At 45.3% G+C, this 18510-nt stretch overlaps 1 protein-coding gene across 11 annotated transcripts in view; it reads right to left on the bottom strand.

Moving 5' to 3' along the window:
• EPB41L3 (erythrocyte membrane protein band 4.1 like 3) overlaps positions 1-18510 on the bottom strand; it is a 134736-nt gene that overhangs the window by 82716 nt on the left and 33510 nt on the right. For 8 of the 11 annotated variants that reach the window (XM_082752951.1, XM_082752949.1, XM_082752959.1 and 5 more), the window contains exon 1: positions 12777-12896. The exons of 1 other annotated variant lie outside the window; for it this stretch is intronic. The gene's annotated coding sequence lies outside the window, so the exon portion shown is untranslated. Of the gene's footprint in view, positions 1-2956; positions 3083-12740; positions 12897-18510 lie in introns of those variants that run through there. 2 more of the 11 variants (XM_082752952.1, XM_082752954.1) reach the window with 2 other exon arrangements.

The following is an 18510-nucleotide window of genomic DNA, read 5'->3' as shown; positions in this document are numbered from 1 at the left end:
GCACACATCCCTCCCAACTCCTCCTCATTCCAACAAAACATACATAGCGGAAAACCTGTTTCACAGAAGAAGAAAAAATGCTATTTTCAGACCACACCAAATGTACTTGAATGAAAAAACTCCAATCCTGAGAAAAAAAAAATACAGAAAAGACTGATTAATTTTTAACACTGTATTTGCCATAACTGTCCTAGCAATTCATAACATTACTGATCTCAGCACCATTGCCTGAGCTGCACAACAGGACTTACAGGTGTGCTACGCAGATGCAGAAATATATCCAGGTGAAAGGATCTGGACTATTCCTTCAAACCAGAGGTGCAGGTCTGCAACACTGGTTGCAGTACGCTTAAAAAAGGAGAGCCCCACTCTCAGTGACATGTGTTTTCCAGCCTGTTTTAACTGCAGTGGACGTGAGAAGCACATCTGATCCAGGCACATCTGAAGCACATCTCCAGCCCCATCCCCTTTTCTCTGCTTCCCAATGAGGAGTGGTCTCAGCAGGCACCACCTACATGCTGGCAGAGACCAGAGTAAAGCCAGGGCAAAGTGCATGCGCCAAAACACACGTGGCACCTGATATCTCATTGCACAGGTCTCCTTCTTCTGGGCTTATGCCCCTTGCCTGATGTGGACATGATCCCTCTGTTCTCTCCCACTCTACATTTATCCCCAGCCCCCGTGCTGGTGCAGTTTTCGAGCAGTGAACATGATGTTGCCCATGCACAATGCTCCTAAACAAACACATGAATTCCTCACCACCACCACCCATCTTTATGCATGTAAGCCATTAATATGATTTCACACCAATCAGGCTCATGTGTCAAGGAACAAGTGACCTGGAGATCCTGAGTGTTCAAAGCCTGCATATGCTTGGCTCTGCACTTTATTTATGTTCTGTACATCCGCTGCCTCTCTGAGGCCTACAGCAAACAGCTGTCAGTAACATTCACCCCTTCTGCTAACACTTTCCCTAATCCCTAACTGACTTTCCAGCCTATAATTAAACTTTCCAGCTGCCACACTCAGGGATGGCGCTAATATGCATCATTTATTTCTAAGCAGTCCCTAAAAAGCTCTTTTTCCAAGTTCTAGGACTATGGGCTAGGACCAAAGCCTCTTATGCTTACAGGTTTTAGGCCCAAACCCTTCAATTTACTTACAAGTTGTCTCATCTTTTATCAAGGAAATTAAATGAGCAAGTAATTAAACTAATACCTTTTTATAGTGCCAATAGGTGGAGTGCAAAGGGCTTGAAGACTGATGGGTGAAAGCTACAAGTGCTCACACGTTTTGCATGGCAAATCCACTGCCAAGAACTGCGTATCCACCAGGATTTACACAGCTGCTTGATCCAATCCCAGAGTTTACAATGAAAGAATTAGGATTTGGAAAGATCTTTTGAATAAACACAGTGAAAACCAAGCATCTTACTTTGGATTGCAATGCTAAATCGAGGTCAGCAATTTGGTCTTGAAAATCTGTTTTTCACATTCATGTAAATGATTACCTTTCTACATAGAGTTGGTTGGCAACTTTTTTTGTTGGATGCAGTTGCTGTGTTGTTCAAGAGGACTCAATATTTTATAAGAAAATCTCTGGCTTCCCAGTTGAAAAAAAAAAAAAAAAAAAAGAAGAAGAGAGGATGTCTGAAGTGAGCCCTGTAGTTTTTTTACAGCACTGCATGGCCTCACTGGGACAAGCACATCAGGTTGGAGCAGACTAATGCCCGGCATGCTCACACCGCAGGCTGCAGGAGGATGATGATCCATAACCCCCATGGATTTGTGGCAAAAAAAAATGCCACTGAATATCCACAAATTCATGTTACATTTAGCCCCAGTGGAAATACAGTTTGAGACACCTGCAGAGTCCAAAGCTCCCCTACCCTCAAGTATGAAGGCTGGACGACCACATGCAGCACCCTCGATCCCACAAAGCAAAACAGGCCCCCCCATCTCCAAATATTATCTGTTCCAGAGCAGGCAATGTCTGCTCAGCTGCCGCAGTGCTATTGCTGCAAACAGCAAGCAAGATCCATTCATAACACAACTGGCAAGGGTCCATCAGCATTCCCAATACCACATGGTCCTGAAGCAACCACGTCGCCTGTTGCTGGAAACCCTGGAACGCTGCGGGTCAGCCTCCCTCTTGTTTCCTCTTAACATGTTTGGGAGTCACGACGTGCTTTGGCCTTGCATTTTGCCTCACGTGGCAGAGATAAAGCAAGCTCTTCAGATGCAGCTTTTGTGGTTTTGAAGCTGCAGGCTGGTTTCATACAAGATGAAGGCTGCACCCTTGCAGAAAGTTATCTGCTATTTAAACAAAGTGGGAGCGCAGGAAAGGAATGCACTCAGTTTAAATTTTATCCTGCGGCTCGAGATTGCTGATTTTCTTCCTGACTTTCTGCTAAATGCCTTAAGGTTTTAGTGTTGCAAAATATTTCAATGACTGCTCAGTCTTTATCAACCACTGTTAAGACTATTTTGGGAGACTACCAGAAGATAAATCATTGTGGTTTCATCAAGTCTAACAGCATCACTCCTCAGTGAAGAGATCACACCAGACAGGTGTAAAAATTCAAAGCTTGGACAGCTATGGCTTGTTCCTAGCGGCAAGGCAAGAAGGGTCAAAGTTTCAAGTAGAAACAAACACACTTTCAGTTCTCTCTAAACCATAGGTGAAACTTTCTTCCCTCCTTATATTAAACATATTTTTAAAGGTGAATTTTGAAGAGTGCGGATGGCATGTTTAAGCTTCAAACACAAATGCTTTGAAAGGTTAGGAACATGCAAAAACAACATTTCAATGAAAACTGTTTGTCAGTTTTAATCACAGGATAACTCTACAAGAGGTGTGACTGCAGCAATTTAAATTTTCACCTGACAAACTGAATTATTAATCTTTGTGGTGTCTACAACAAAGGATCAAGCGGCACAGACAGCCATCTACCCACCAGATCTACTACAGGGAAGTCTGGAGGTGGGGAAGGAGGAGCCTCGGCATCCTGGGGTGAAACAGTTCTCCTCGCAGGCCTTGCAGAAAGGAGGGTGCCGGGACCTTTATCCTCATCTCTCACTGATAGCTTAGAAGAGGTTTTCCAAAGCAGGGTAGGACCCTGAGCAAATCCATTGGTAGGAAACACCGTGTTTTGCTAGGAAGGAGACAGGAACACTGTTGAGGGCTTCATCTACACCTTGAAGGGATTTTGGCAAGAAGGACTTCTGGAGCTTTTCACCTATGCATGAGTGGAAGCCTCACCTGCTATCAGTCACTCCTTCATTTCCCCATTGAAGGCCATACATATTTCCAAGCTCCCACTAACTTTTCAAGTAGCTGCCTTTTCCTTGTGATGAGGAGTGACATAACAGGCTGTGGGGCCATTTGAGTACCCACTGCCAGCAATGGCACATGCCAATTCTTCGTGAGTAACAGAAAAACTTGTCCTGCCTCACCGTTCCATTTCCTGACGATACCATGCAGTTTGCAGAGCTGCTATCTTAAGTGACATTAAATATTGCACTTCAGTACTAATTTCATATCTCTGTAATATTACTGATAAATAATTTCCCTACTGCATGTTTAACTAGAGCTCAGAAAGAAATAAAGTTCTAAGAATTTCCAGAGTAACTTAAAATGGGTTTTCCATATACTGTAATTTCAGAATACTAGGTTAGAGATTTTACAAGGTCTTAAAACAAAGGCCAAACACCACTAGAAAGCAGGATTCCTCTCTTGAGAATCTCAAGATGTTGGCCTTAACCATGCCCTGTCGAAGAGTGGCTTTTTCCCAGCCGACTTCTCAAACTGGTATGTTTTTAAGTAGGAAATAATCCTGTTTATCACTCCAACACTTACTCAGACTCTTGTTCATGTTTGTACTACCCCTTCTGAATTTCTGAACAGTTTTTTTTTCAGGCTCAGTAGCCAACATTTAATTAAGAAATATTTAACCATTAGTATTTTTTAAACAATGCCACGTAAGCAGAAATAATTGCTTATCATGTCTATGTTACAAAAATCAAAATACAACCAGTGGAAATCAGATACAAAACAGGCAAATGCACTTGCATTCAGCTGAACTAGTTTTGTTTAGAAAATTAACAGACAATGCGTTTCCTTGGTTGAGTCCTTGATTTGTGTGCCAAGTTCCATCCTGCAGTGATTTTTCTTTTTTCAACAATATAACAGGCACAGAGGACACTACTAAGGAAGCAAACTTGTAATTCTGAAAGTTAGGAACACAGATAGCCCTGGAGTGACCTAAAAGAATGTAGCAAAGCATTTTTAGTAAACTAAATGCATCTATTTTATCCCTTTATAACTGCTTGGAAGACAGAAAATGGCATATCTTCTTATGGTAATTTGTAACTTTATAATGCACACATTGGCTTGTTACTGCATCATCTATTACACATCGACATTTTTCACTTTGAATAAAGAGCAGAACAAGATTTCTTACAAGTCTGCAGAGGTACTAAGCATTTGTATCGATTTCCACAAATTGGTCAGAAGGAGGAAGCAAAACTACACTGATTGCATTCTTCAAAACAATATCTGAGGATCAGAAGGTCACAGGGAACATCTCTTTTCATACCAGCTACCTTGCTATTAGATAGAAGAAACACCAGCAAGAGTTAGAAAGCATTGCTTTAGACCATGGAAAATGCAAGACACATGCAAACAGCAAAATAAAGAGCAATAACCAAACTGCTAGTGTGGTGAGAGGATTTGGAATAACAAAGGACTGTGGAAAACACAACAATGTGTCTGCATATGGAATAAGTAAAAATAAAAGTGGACCTTGAGACAGCAAGTACAAAACAAGGCAGAGAGTTTACTTTAATGCAGGCACTCCTATTGCAAAAGTGCCTGTATTCCTTTGGCCAGTGCAATGCAGAAACTAAAACTGCCTTGATTCCAGGATTAAACCCAAAACCCAACCATTTGCCATATACTGGAAAGAGACATTTTATGTCTTTTCCAATAGCAAAGCAGCAGAAAGATGGTAAAAATTGAAAGAGAAGGATTTTTTTTTTTTTTTTTATTCTTCACTTCAGCATCCTTAATTCAATCACTGTCCCCTCAGGCTGAGGAAAGGAGTGGCTTTACTGCTCTGCACTACCATGTTAGTAGAGAAGCTGCAAAGTAGTATACTCATATTTCATATATGATATGAGTCTAAAAAAAATAGTTATGGGTTCACACATTGAAGAGCAAGTCAAGAAATATGTGTCACACCAGTAGCGAATGAGGATAAAATACTTTTGAACTTTAAACATTGTGAAATTCTGAGTATTTTGGTTTGGTTTTGCAAGAATTCTGGCCAGTGGGTACTGAACAGAAATAGTGACCTCGACACCAACATTCAAGAGAAAGGCAGGATTTTCAAAGAAAATTGGTGATAATAGTATTTCACCATAGCAATAATTAATTATGTGGCACACTTAATTACATACAAATGCAAGTAGGCACGCAGTTTATGTGGACAGAAAGTTGAATATAGTTTAATACATTCATGGAGGAGCTGGGTGCTGCCTTTTCTCCCGTCCTTGGCCAGCCAGCGTGGGGGGCAGCATTATCTGCCGGCTCTTCTTTGCTAACCCATTATGGGAAGAAAGGGATTCCCAGGACTGCTATAAACTGAAACAAATTGACTATTCACTAGTTCTTCAGGGTGTCAGTGAAGAGGGTGGCATGGTAAGTGTATTTTCTTGGTGGGGGGGAGCTCTCTCTTTTACTGTTACTTTTTCCAAATGTCTACTCTATAACATTAATAAGTTATTTTTCTTACACATACTTGTACAATCTCTATACATACACACATATACGATCTATCTACACTACTAGTGGCACTGAGGGCAGGACAAAACCAGGGCACTAACACAGAGCAGGGCCCATCTGCTACCTGTGTGTGCTGCAGTGGAGAATTGCCACTGCTTCGCATGCTACCGCGGCAAGTAAGTGATCAAAAGCCGACAGCATGCTGGCACAGAATTAAAGGACTCTCCTAATTGCCGTACCTCAAATTCCATCTCTAAGCCTGCTAGAAGAAAGCCTGCAAAAACTCTTTAATAAATCATAAAAATCAGAGATGGAAATTAGGTCATTTTTGCCCGTGTCTCCTACGCACGCCGTGAGTTTGTTCCCCATGTTGTGCTGTTGAGTGCTCTGTCTCAGCAACTTCTAAATGATTCAAGTGGTGAGGCTTCTCCTGATTCCCCAGGCAAACTGTGACATAGCCCAGCACATCTTTGTGGCACTACAGTATGCTTCCCACCCACCCACCCTCATCCTCTCCACCCTGCTTTGCCTCTGTCCGATTTCAATCTATTCCTATTCCTATCTCCCTCTGACTCCTCCAAAATCTGCTCATGGTGCTACCTCAACTACCATCCGGCAAAAATTGTTGCTCAGGAAACATTCTTCTGCCTCTCCTGTAATCCCACTGTAGTGTGCTGCTATTTTTAGGAGAAAAAGGAGGTGGTAAGGGAATGAAAGGCTGCCAGCTCCAGCTGTACAAGAATAATGCTCCAGTACATGGAAACTACATTATAGTGTTTTCCTTTAAGCACATATAATTAACCAAAACTTTCAGTATTCTGGAATGATCCACTGGAGAGAAAAAATGGAAAATGTGAGTTCCAACATAAAAATCAGCAATTTCATTTCATCTTTAAGCCCTGCAGTTGGGCCTACCATTCTGTATTTTTTTACCCACAAGATTTTACATCAGTATTTGCCTATGAGATAAATGGTTAAACCAGCAAAGTACCAGAAAACAAAAAAAATAAATTAGTTACCTGTTATAGAAAACTACTCAGCAAGAGGCAACTCTGTCTAGTGCCAGTGTCTAAAGCGGGACTGAAACCTCTGTTTTACTCCTTGCTGAGGCACAGGGTGATGTGCTGGGTCATGTTGCACTCCTCCCAGCCATCCCTGCACCCCTTCAGCCAAGACAGATGCTAAATTCCCCACACAAGCCCCATAATTTGTGCAGTGCCTTGGCTACCAGGACCATCTAGCAAAACTGAAAAGAATTTTTTCTTTTGAGAGCACATTTTTCTGTTTTTCAAACCAAACCTCGTATTTACTGATACCATAAAGTTAAGCATCACCTATGAGGAATAAACCAGAGATACTGGGTTTCTTGGTGCACACATTTCCCACATGGCATTGTTTTGGTTTGCACAGATGCATACATTCAGGAACCCACCCACATGCAGCTGTGGGGTGCCTGCAGCAATCCCATAGCACCAGAGAGCGGAGGGACGGAGTGCTGCACGCCCAAAGCCCTGCTCTGCAACAGCCGTAATTCAATTGAAAGAAAACAGTGATGAATTCAGCAGACGTGGTGAAGTAATCATCTCCGGGGTCCTCTGAGAGATTACAGCTTCCTGACCTAAGCTACAGTTTGTAGGGTTGGATCTTGATGTTTCTATCTAACCCAGATCAAGCCTTGCTTCATGGGCAGGCTTACCGATTTCCGTGGGAAGGCTCGCAGACAAAGACGCTATCCGATGCGAGTAGGGGTGCAAGAACAGGTCTCTCAGCTAGCATAAACATATGTTTTCTAGGTCTGGTAGAGCATTTTTTTTTTCACAGCCTGTTTGCATTCTCTGGCTTATTAAAGGAGATTTTATTTGCAGACAGTATGTCCTAGGAAACCAGGAGGCGTTAGACATAATTGCCCTCATGTTCACATGGAGCAAACAAGGAGACTTTTCACCAGGGACTCCTGCTCCACTGCCACCAGCAATGCCCTGGGGACCCAACTGGTGAGCCCAGAAGAAGGGGCACCCCAGTGGTGACCACAGCCATGGGAAGGGGACATGTGGAGGTGGGGAGAGGGCAGCTGGGAGCCAGGCAAAGCCACTGCTCTGCTAGGGGCCTGGGGGCGTGTATTTCTCCTCCTCTTGCCCACCACATGGCTCATCCTCCAACAACACAGCACCGACAAAGAGCCTGCAAGGCATCCATGCCCACGTCAAAAAAACTCACCCCTCACTGCCCATCTCCCAGCCAGTACTGCTGAGACCAAAACCCAGCCCCTGCTTTGGGGGACGGGCTGCAGTAAAAGCCAAGTGACGGATGGACACATGCTGTGCCTCAGTAGCTGGGTTTTTAACGTGCAACAGCAACCATTGCCCATTGTCTCTAACCCGTTAAGGCAGCGCAATGACTTATCACTTCCACCACGTTGTCAGTAAGCACATATTTCATACCAATACATGCGTGCGTGCGTGCATGTAGCCGGCACTAGATCTCGCTAACACTCCCCTCCCTTTCCCCCAGATTTTCTTTATATCCACAGATGCTTTCAATTTATTCCACCCCTTGCCCCCCACACACACACGTTCCCAGTCCCCAGCTTCCACATTCTTCTGTAACCCTCCAAGCTAAAGGCTTTCCTCAGCAGGATCAAACATCTGGTGGGTGATCCTCACATGCACTTCAGTACTGCTTTTGTTTCTCGGCTCGCGAACAGATCACTTTTGATAGGTAGCAAAGCCACTGAAAGGGGTTCTCTGTCTGCAGCACACAAAGTACTTCCAAGGTCTATAAAGGAAAGGGTAAAACTGGAAGGGGTCCATATAAAAAGGGGTTTTCCTCCCCGTTTTTATTTTTGTGTGCTTTTTAAACTTTCATTTACATGTTGCCTTTTCATACACTGTGTCCTATAGGATGCAAATAGATTTGTGATTTAGAAGATTAATTTATTTCCAGGTTTTATCCACTTTATTTAAAAATGAGCAGCTCTGCTGATACATTCAAATAAAGACCAAATAAGAAGTAAAGATTTAATTTTGCTCCAGAGACAAAAAGCTGACCATTACTCAACATTTCATGACATCACTTATTCAGGAAGCGAGCAGGAGATACGGAGCTTGCTGGCTGTACGGCACATTGTCTCAGATTAACTTGGTTGTCCCAAATACTGACCCATTTCTCCATGGATACCTAGTTCTCAGCAATCCTCCTGAGTTTCCTCTGCACTGATGCTTACAGTGACGACTACTGATAATGGCAGGCGCAGGAGCAAAGGGCCTATAGGACTCTCTTACTGACACCAAGACAAGTGGTTATGCTCCTCTTCTCCACTGCTGGTGCTGTTCCTTTCACTGGCTGGAGATCTTCCCAAAGAAAACAAGCATTTGTTTTCTTTGGGAAGAAAACAGCTAATGTGAGAGTAAGGGCTATGCAGCTGCATCCACATTTAGACCTGGACCACTACCTCATCACTGGAAATGACAAGTGCTGGATATGCAAAATGAAGAGAGATGCTTTAAAACTAAGATAATCTTCCAACTTTTCGGTATTTCTCCTCTTTTAAAAATTTCCTTTACTGTACTTGTTCAAAATGCGTAGTGATATTTCCTAAAGTCTAGTTCTGGTAACACTACTTTACATACTCTAACTTCTGTACCAGATAAAAACAATCCATCATGATCCTTCAGAAAAAAAACAATAATAATAAAACAAAATAAAAATGTTTTTGGCTTAATCTTCAGCCTATTTGACAGCAATCATATTTCTCAGTTATACACACATTTGTTTTCACTTCATAAGAGAGAAGTTATGTCTGAACAAAATACTTTGACAATTCAAACTCTTCAATCATATTTCCAGTTAAAAATGTGACAAGTCAGATCCTAAAAGACAATATCCTAGGGCCATAATACACACTGAGAAAAGCACAGCTCCTGCAGACTCATGAAAGAGCCTTCCCTGCATGGACTGACCCTTTGTTTTCAAAGACCAGCACACAGTGAACACGCGTTGAACGTACCCAGATTCACACTGCAGTATGTATTTCAATGTGAAAAACAGTTATAAATGCTCTCATGTTGATAAGGCTAAAGCTTGGGAGATAAAAACGATACTTCATCTCATGAGAAACAAGTATTCTTTTATAACCACTTGTAAATGGTTTGATGTCTTCTCTGAGACAACAGACAGCCCTTTACTGGTACATGAGATTTCCATGAAACAAGCCTGAATGTCACCCGCTGTGAATAGCACATTTAACACATTTCAAGAAGTTTCTGTTAACTCCAGATCACGCCTGAAATACACAGAAGTGACATTTTACATATTTAAAAAAGCCGCCATGCATTGCCCCCAAGGAATTCGCAACAAACGCACCGGACAACAAATCTAACAAAACGTAGGTGAGAGCATGCCATCGTGGGTCAAGCCTACCATCAGAGCTTGTATTATCTATAAAAAACAAACCAAAATCTCAGCCTTCAAATAAAAACCCATGAGCAGTAACTTTCTTATCAAAGGTTTCCCCTTCAGACAAAAAAAAAAAAAAAAAAAAAAAAAAAAAAGACCTCACCCTGTTTTAATGCAAAGAATTACGTAAGTCGGAGGTTCACCTTCACTCGCTCCTTCTTGGAAGAGAGAAGAAAACCCAAACTAAAATCAACCCTCTCTCCTTTCGCTGTGGTTCCCCCGAAGACAGGCACAGCCCTGCCCTGCCCAGGATGCTGGGGAGGGGTGCCCCACCCTGCTGCCCCCCACCTCCTCCTCCTCCTCTTCTCCTCCTCCAAAGGCTAAACCTGCCCACCGCAGAGGCTGGCTCCCATCGGCTGAGCTCCTGACACGCATCCGACGAGCTCCCCGTCACGCGGGGCAGCCTCCGGGGAGAAAAAGGCCATCGGCTGCCTTGCTGACGGAGGGATGGGAGGGATGCGGCTGCGCGGAGTTAGCTCGGGGAGAGGCGCGGGCCGTGCTGGCCCGATGAAATAAAGGCGATGTATTTTTAATGCACGCCAGTTCACTGCGTCTGGTTATTCGCTGCTGCAGCAAGCAGGGCTCTGGCATGCCGTGGGCTCCATTCCTGCTCAGGCAGCGCTGCAAATAAACTTCCAACAGCTCCTACCCTAATGCGGGGATCTCGAGCTGTCTTCTCCCCTTACTGCTGTACAGGTCTCATCCTAGCAGCAGAGCTGAAAGTTTCCAGCCCAAGGAGAGCAGCACAGCAGCATTCACCTCTCTGTGTACCATAGGAGTACACATACAGGTGCAGCAAGACCAGTGAATTCAATCACAGTGCTGATGCAGCAGGATGAGCTTGAGCTTTCATAAAATCACAGATATCCGAGCTGGAAGGGACCCACACGGACCATCGAGCCCAACTCCTAGGTCCCCAAAGGAGCACTCTAAAAATCAGACCATGTGTCTGTCGTTCCATGCTCTGCTCCACAGAGGAGTTTTTCTCTGTAGTTTCAGAGGAAAAGTACATACTTGACGAAATCTGATGAATCTTTGCTGGTCAAAAGCATATTTTGCTTAGTTGCTTATTTTCTACGAGATTGATACTTTTTTTTATATATATATATATATACACATAAGTCTTTTTGCTTTCTGGTGACAAAGAAAACGCTGATATTATTAAAAGTAAAATGAAAGGGCGAGAGTTCAGCTTGCCACACTGCAAAGAGACGGACGCACGTGCGACACACCTAGCCTAGAGATTTTCTTTGGCAAGCACAACCTCTGACTTGCATTTATTTTGACTGCAAAGACTTCCAATGAAGCAGGTAGTTTTCCTTCTACTTCTAACTGACATGCACGTCGAGCTCGGGAAATACTTTCTGCCTCAAACACAAGCACAGGCTGCAAAACGGCATTCGGAGCTATAAGCAGGACGCCCTCCGCTTCCAAGAAAAAAATAAATCAGGAAAGTGCAAAGCCACATCAGACGCGCTCTGCTACTTGCAACGATGACAGGGGTGCGAGCTTTCAGGCTTCTCCCTTCATCTGACAAAGTTTCAGCTCTTTGAGGGAAGAAAAAAGAGCTACGGAGCCCCCCCGCACCCGCAGGCTGGGTCTCCCAGGGGATGCCCTAGGGGTTTGTTATTTTTATTTTTCCATCTCCCCCTGGCCACCGCCACTTCCACACCACACCTGGGAGTGACAAGCAGCCCCCCACGCGTGATTTCTCCGCAGGGCAGCCCCGGCCCGGCGTCTGCGACCCCCAAAAGGGAGAGTAAAGCAGGGGGGACCCCTCGCTGCCTCCCGGGGAGGGAAGGGGGGGAAGGAACCCGGGGAGGGGGGGGCGCGGCGCAGGCACTGCAGCGGGCCGGGGCTGCGATGAGCTCCGTGCATAACCACACCCGCCGCATTGCAGAAGCCACGGCCGGGGGGGGGGAGGAGGGAAACAGCCCCCCCCAGCCACCGCAAGGCAACGGGAGAGGAGAAGAGTGTGTGTGCGTGCGGGGACAGCCCCACCGCCCCGCCCCACGGAGAGGATAAGGGGGGCTCCGCCTGTGCCCCACCACTCCACGCCTCCCCCCCACCCACCCCCCCCCGCGGCGCCTGTGCCGCCTGGTGAAGTTTGCTACAAAAATAATGCTCTAAATATAAATAAAATTGCATTCCCCTCCCTACACATAAACACACAGCCCCTCCGGCCCAGCTACAAGGGCGCAGTTCCCCCCCCGCCCCCCCGCAACCCTCCGGCTCCCATCACGGGGGCACCGCTCGCCGCCTCCCCCAGCATCCCGCACACCCCCCGGCCCCCAGCACCCCCCCGGCATCCCGCACAGGCCCCCCCCCCATCCGCGGCTGCCAACTTAAAAATGGCTCCTGGGAGCGGGGCTTGCTTCTCCGCCGCTCTATATTAAATAGGTGGATTTAAAAAAGAAAAAAAAAAAAAAAGATAGAAAAAAAAAATCGGAGGGGGGTGTGTGCAATCTGCAACACCCCCCCACACACACACCCGGGCATACCCTCCGCTTCCCCGTGCCGCAGGGGCTCCGCGGTACCTTGGTGGCGGTGCCGGGGGTGGTGGCACCGGTGGCGGTGGCACCGGGGCTGCTCCCGGCGGCGGTGGCGGCCACGCGTCAGCAGCAGCCCGGCTCTGCCCAGGGCGAGCCTCGCTCCGCCGCTCCGCAGCAAATCAGGGCTGTGCAGGCTGCTCCGGAGAGAGGGAGGGAAAAAGGAAAGGCAAAAAAAAAAAAAAAAGCTCACGCCAAGGGGGAAAAAAAAAAAAAAAAAAAAAAAAAGGCAAATGCTGGATGCTGGCAGGGGGAGAGGGGGGTGTTGATGGGGTGCACCCCATGCACAGAGCAAGGAGCCCCACCTGCACCCCGGGAGGGTCTGGCCGGTTTTTGGCTCAGCGAAGTGATTTCTGCTCTGCGGAGAAGTTTAGCTGCTGCAGTTGCAAACGATAAGGAGGCTGCCTGTGAATTTAAAACCAGCAAGCTGCATGCTGACAAGGTCTGGCTTTGATTGACCTGCGGGATTTTGGCTGGGGAGGGGGAGTATCAGCCTTCTAGATTTTAATTTCAAGTGACAAACCACATGCTTTCAAAATCTGGACCCTATTTCACTCAACATCATCACCAAAGCAGAAAGAAACACAGGTCCTAGTGCACATTGGCTCCTGAGCCATAAAGGGCGATGTAACACTGAAGATGACTTTGGAGTTTTGCTAGTGTGCCTAACGCAACACAAACCACAACCCGACACATGTCAGGAAGTGTCACAGATTCTGAGTGTGCACCAAAGCCCTTCAGGAAAGGATAATCTGACTTGCACCATTTCATTTTGGTAAATAGGTAGCTGCTCTTAGAGCACATAACTGAGCTCCCTGCCATCTGGCTACAAGGGCCAGGAGTAGCTCTGGGAGCTGAGGTTCTGCTGCATCATGGTGCTCGGAGGCACTGCTCATTCCCTTCTCTGGGGGAGCAGCTAAAAGTGCTCCTGCCCACGGTGGGACCAGCCACATGAAGGCTGCTGCCCTGTCTGGCTGCAGAACTGCAGCCCAACACACTCCCACGCTGCACCCTCGTTCTGCTGCAAGGAACTGGGTAAATCAGGCTTACCCTTCAGTGTATGTTGAGAGCTCCCCCAAAATGATAATCTCCAAATGAGATTCAGGCCTCCGATATGAATCAGGGGGTGGGTGGGGGGATCTCCTTTAATTAGTCGCATCTCCGTGGGATTTCAGAAAGGAAAGCGGTTTTGACAGTAGGCAGCGGATGTGCCACAGCTCAGCTCTGCAAACCTGCACTGCTCTGTGCTGAATGCAGAACTGCCACTTAGCAGACCTGGCACGCTGTAACAGGCACAAGAAAGAGAGAGACTTCAAAGGGAAAATGTGTGCCATCGACTGAGAGAGGGCATACCTCCAGTCATGCAGTTTAAATAAAACAACTTTTGTACGCTTCCCCATCAGGAACTCTGGAAGTCATCGGGAACCACAAGGGAATGTACTAGACAGCTAAGACATATATTAGAGTTAACAAGGCTTGGTTTCGGGAAAGAAGAAAGTAAGAAAAGGACAGAGTTGGTTTGAATCAATTAAGCATCTCAAAAGTAAGCTAAGAGACTGAAGAAGTATTATTATTTGAGAACAGCTCAAGATTTCCCAGTTCAGCCTTTAGCAGCTATCACCCTATCCGTTGCAGAGGGAGGTGGTGGCACTGCTTTCAAGCAGAGGGGCAGCAGAGCTTTGGAGCAACATCTACTGTCCTTGAGCAGGGAGATTTGCCCCATGGTAATATCACACCCTGTGATCCCTTCTGTGGATATACTGTGTATCTAACAGCATCTTTCATCTGAGGATCTAAAAGCTTTCAGCACATTGATTTAACCTCAAAAGATCAAGCGGTATTAATAGGCTGTTCCTCCAAGCAAGAAATCTTTGCATCGGATATTTAGTAGCTGGAACCTCTGCACTGCCAATATGGGCTGAGTTTCCGAGTTTTTAGCCCTCACAATCTCACTGACTATTGCTTTTTTTTTCCCCTCTCTTTCAATGTTATTTTCTAATTCTGAAGTGGGTTAGTTGGCCAGCCTGCCCTGACTCCTGTGAGATGGGAGCTCAGTGGAAAGTTTGTTTCCATGAATCAGCATTTTTAAAATTACTATTTAAAAAGAAAACAAAAAACAAGCTGTTCTTCCAGTGGTTTTTAGTGAGACCTCATCCATACTCTTCCCACATAGGTGGGAAACTTGAATAATCCCCCCATGCTTCCCCGGCATGATACCAGTGTTTGTATAGATGAAAAATCCAGGCGGTGCTAGAAGGGGCTCTGATCTCCTGCCTTGTTATGTGATGATAGGTTCACTCCTGCTATTTTCTTGCACTTTTGGAGGTCAAGCTTCAGAGCTGGGTATCAGGAGGAACCGATTTTGATGTCTCTACTGTAGTTCCTGTTCATCTCCACCCCCGACACACTGCACTTGGTGCAGCACAAGGCAGCCAGACACACAGCCCCTGCTGCATGCCACAGGAAGGGGCCAGCCTGCTCTCTGCTCGAGGTTTGTTTTTTTAACTCCTACATTTTGCTAATTTGAAAGGGGCCTGAACTTGGGAGGGATGAAGGATGCCACACTCTTGCAGCTTGTAGTAGTTGCCCTCAACATGCAGCCTTTGAACTCTTCACATCCTGCTTGTTCTAGCCACGAGCTCTCTGCATGCCGCTACTCAGGGACCATCTCCTCTCCACTGCTGACTGCTGAAAACTCCTCCCAGCCCATATACTACCAATATACCTTTGCCCTTACGACAAGAATCTCATCATCTTCCCCTGTAAGGTAGTGTCCTCCCCCTGTGCCATACACCTTTCTTGCATTTCTTCCTGGAAGAGGATCCTCATAGAATCACAGAATATCCTGAGCTGGAAGGGACCTCCAAGGACCATCGAGTCCAACTCCTGGCTCCACACAGAAAACACCCAAAAATCAGACCCTGTGTCTGAGAGTGTTGTCCAAATGCTGCTTGAACTCTGGCAAGCTTAGTGCTGTGACAACTGCCCTGGGGAATTCCTCTATTTCCTATTCATGGAAGGAGCTAAATGCACATTCATACTGCTTCTGTGCTCCCCTGAGGTCCTCTGGCAAGGAAGACACACAGGTATGGAGACATCAGAGTCAACACATGCTGACACCCAACTGTATGAGCCACAAAGTCATCCAGGAGACTGATGCTAGGGTGGGGAAATGGGTAAAACATGCAGGAAGCTCTGCCTTCCACTCCCTTTCCCATCCTTCCCTTCCAGTTTTCCAGTTGGTGAACTTTTTGGGAAAGCCCCACAGAGGGAGGGAGGAGAGACCTGGTGTGAACAGACAGGGAAGAATAAGGACAAAAGTGAGCCTCTGACACAAAGCAGGCAAATTACAGGTGGGAAAAGGTGCAAATACTCATACGCACATCCTTTCCCATGGGGCACCAGTAAGAGAAGAGCACTCATGAGGAAAATGGGCCTGTGCAGAACATTTGGCCATGACAAGGGCTTTTTTTTTTATAGGAGAGGGCAATGGGGAGACACAGGGTCTCTGCCAGGAAGGGATGAATAGGCAACCCTGGAAGAGCTGGGACAAGGATTATTGACCAGCCCTGGGAACTGCTGCCTAAAACATTCTTGTGATTCCCTAATTGATTGGACATGGCATTCAAAATAGCACATTACAGAAAAGCAAGACACAAAAATGCTATCAAACTCCGCAAAAGGCCGTCTCAAGCCCAGCCAACAATGAATTAGCCGGGTACAGCACTTAGAAAAATGGGAAGTACTGTAAAAGTAGTAGCATTATTACAGCAGTATTAGGAAGATATTTCTCCGCAGACGCAAGCTTGGCACTATCTGTCTAGACGGGTAGATGGTTTTGGAGTCGAACTGTTTTTTTATTTTTTTTTTATTACCGTATCCACTTCAATTTATTAAAAGCAAACTGTTCTGCCCATGACTCATGCAGCTTAGCTTTCTGCATGGCAATGAAACAAAATTCTCATTATTAAAAGCCATCACTGTGAGACAGCATGTGAAGGTTAGGTTTAGAAATCAGACCAAATCTTCTATTTCTGTCTTCCCTCATTGCAAGTGTTATGCCCACATACCTCTAATTGGCCAGCATTACCATTTGCTTAAAATACAGAAGATACAAACCTTTTGGCAAGATATGAGACTCCCCTTAGTGCAACTCCAGTGACACAGGTCAAGCTCACGACATGGGTTAGCTGACCTCAGTACAGAAACTTACTTGCTCTATTGTCTGATGCAAGTCTTGCTCTGCCAGTCAATGCTAAACCCACCCAATTTTAAGACCACTGAAAGAACACTCAGTAAATTTGGCTCCTGTGCTTCTGCAACTGAAATCCTGTGAAGATTTACTGCAATTAATTCAGCATTGCCCTTTGCCACTTTCATATCTGTAGCTGCTTTCTGACTGAGAGAATTAGCTGGATTATTAAGACATTACCTCCTGCTGCATTTCTCCAGCCCTCCTCACTAACCAAATGTAACCAAAGTCTTATGCATTTAAGATGCTTTGGGTTGTACCAGAGGCTGTGTCCAAAAACGGACATGCATTAGTTTTCACAGTAACAAATTTAAGTTTTTATCTCAATAAGGTTTTCAATTTTAATTTATTTTGACAATGCATAATCATTACTACAATTTAGCTGTACTCTACACTCATATACTCTGAGTCTAGCAAACAAAAAATACAGAAGATATATATTAGTGTTCACTGCGTATTGTATTTTAATTTAAGTAGGGTTCCTAAACAGATCAGAAATACACGAGGCAAGAACAACTCTCGTTTACCACTGGTCATGCTATGATCGAGAGCATCCTAGATGGTGACCACCTCTACAGCAAGGTTAACACAAGCTGTTCTGCTTTACTGGGGTCGTGTCTGTTGAGTCCATCTACTTTTGCCCATGACATGCTGGCTTCTCCCCCACCCACCCAAATCCATGCTGTGGTCTCCCACCCACCCAAATCCCTCTACTTGTGGTACATTAAACAGGAAAGTAGTCCTTCCCCATTTTCCATGCCACTAAACTGTCTTGCATTTAAGTTACAAAACTATCTGTAACCCCTCTATGTCCTCTTTTCATGAAGCATCTAATTCAGAGAACTTTACCTTGAGCATAATCTAGTCTCACTGACTCAAAGGAGAATTAATGCACATATATATTAAGTACTGTCAGAAATAGAAATGACATCCTGAATCATCATGGCCTTCTAAAAATCTCTTTTTGAAATACCTCTTCCTCATGACACGTATAATAAAATGACTCTCAGTGGCCACATTAATAGGCATGGCCCTCAACTGCTTTTATATCATTAGTCTTCTTAGGCTGCAAGATTTACCAGGTAGGGAAGGCACTTTAATGAGTGTTTGCATAGCACCCAACACAGTTCACCTCTCATCTTGATGAAGGTTAATAGCAATTAAGAGAAGTGCTAATAGGTTCTTATTTAAACGAATAGCATTACAATAAGCATAAGTGTAGGTAAAAGTGATATTAAGAAACATAGGAAGTTCAGCTCAAGAATGAACACATCTAGCCTATATCCATAGCCCTCGCACTCTATGCCCACCCTGCAGCCTGCCATGGTTTCACAGCCATCTTAAAGGTCAGTACCATCAAAAAGAGTCCCCATCCTTCACCTAGTTCCTGGCTGCTCCTTGCCACCTTCACCCAGCCACTGCAAGCATTTATCGAGTCCATGGGAAGAAGCAAGTAAACCTATTTGAGTT

This window comes from Aythya marila (genome assembly GCF_965140915.1).
Source record: "Aythya marila genome assembly, chromosome: 2".
Classification (NCBI taxonomy): domain Eukaryota; kingdom Metazoa; phylum Chordata; class Aves; order Anseriformes; family Anatidae; genus Aythya; species Aythya marila.
This window is presented reverse-complemented; position numbering and strand designations above follow the sequence as displayed.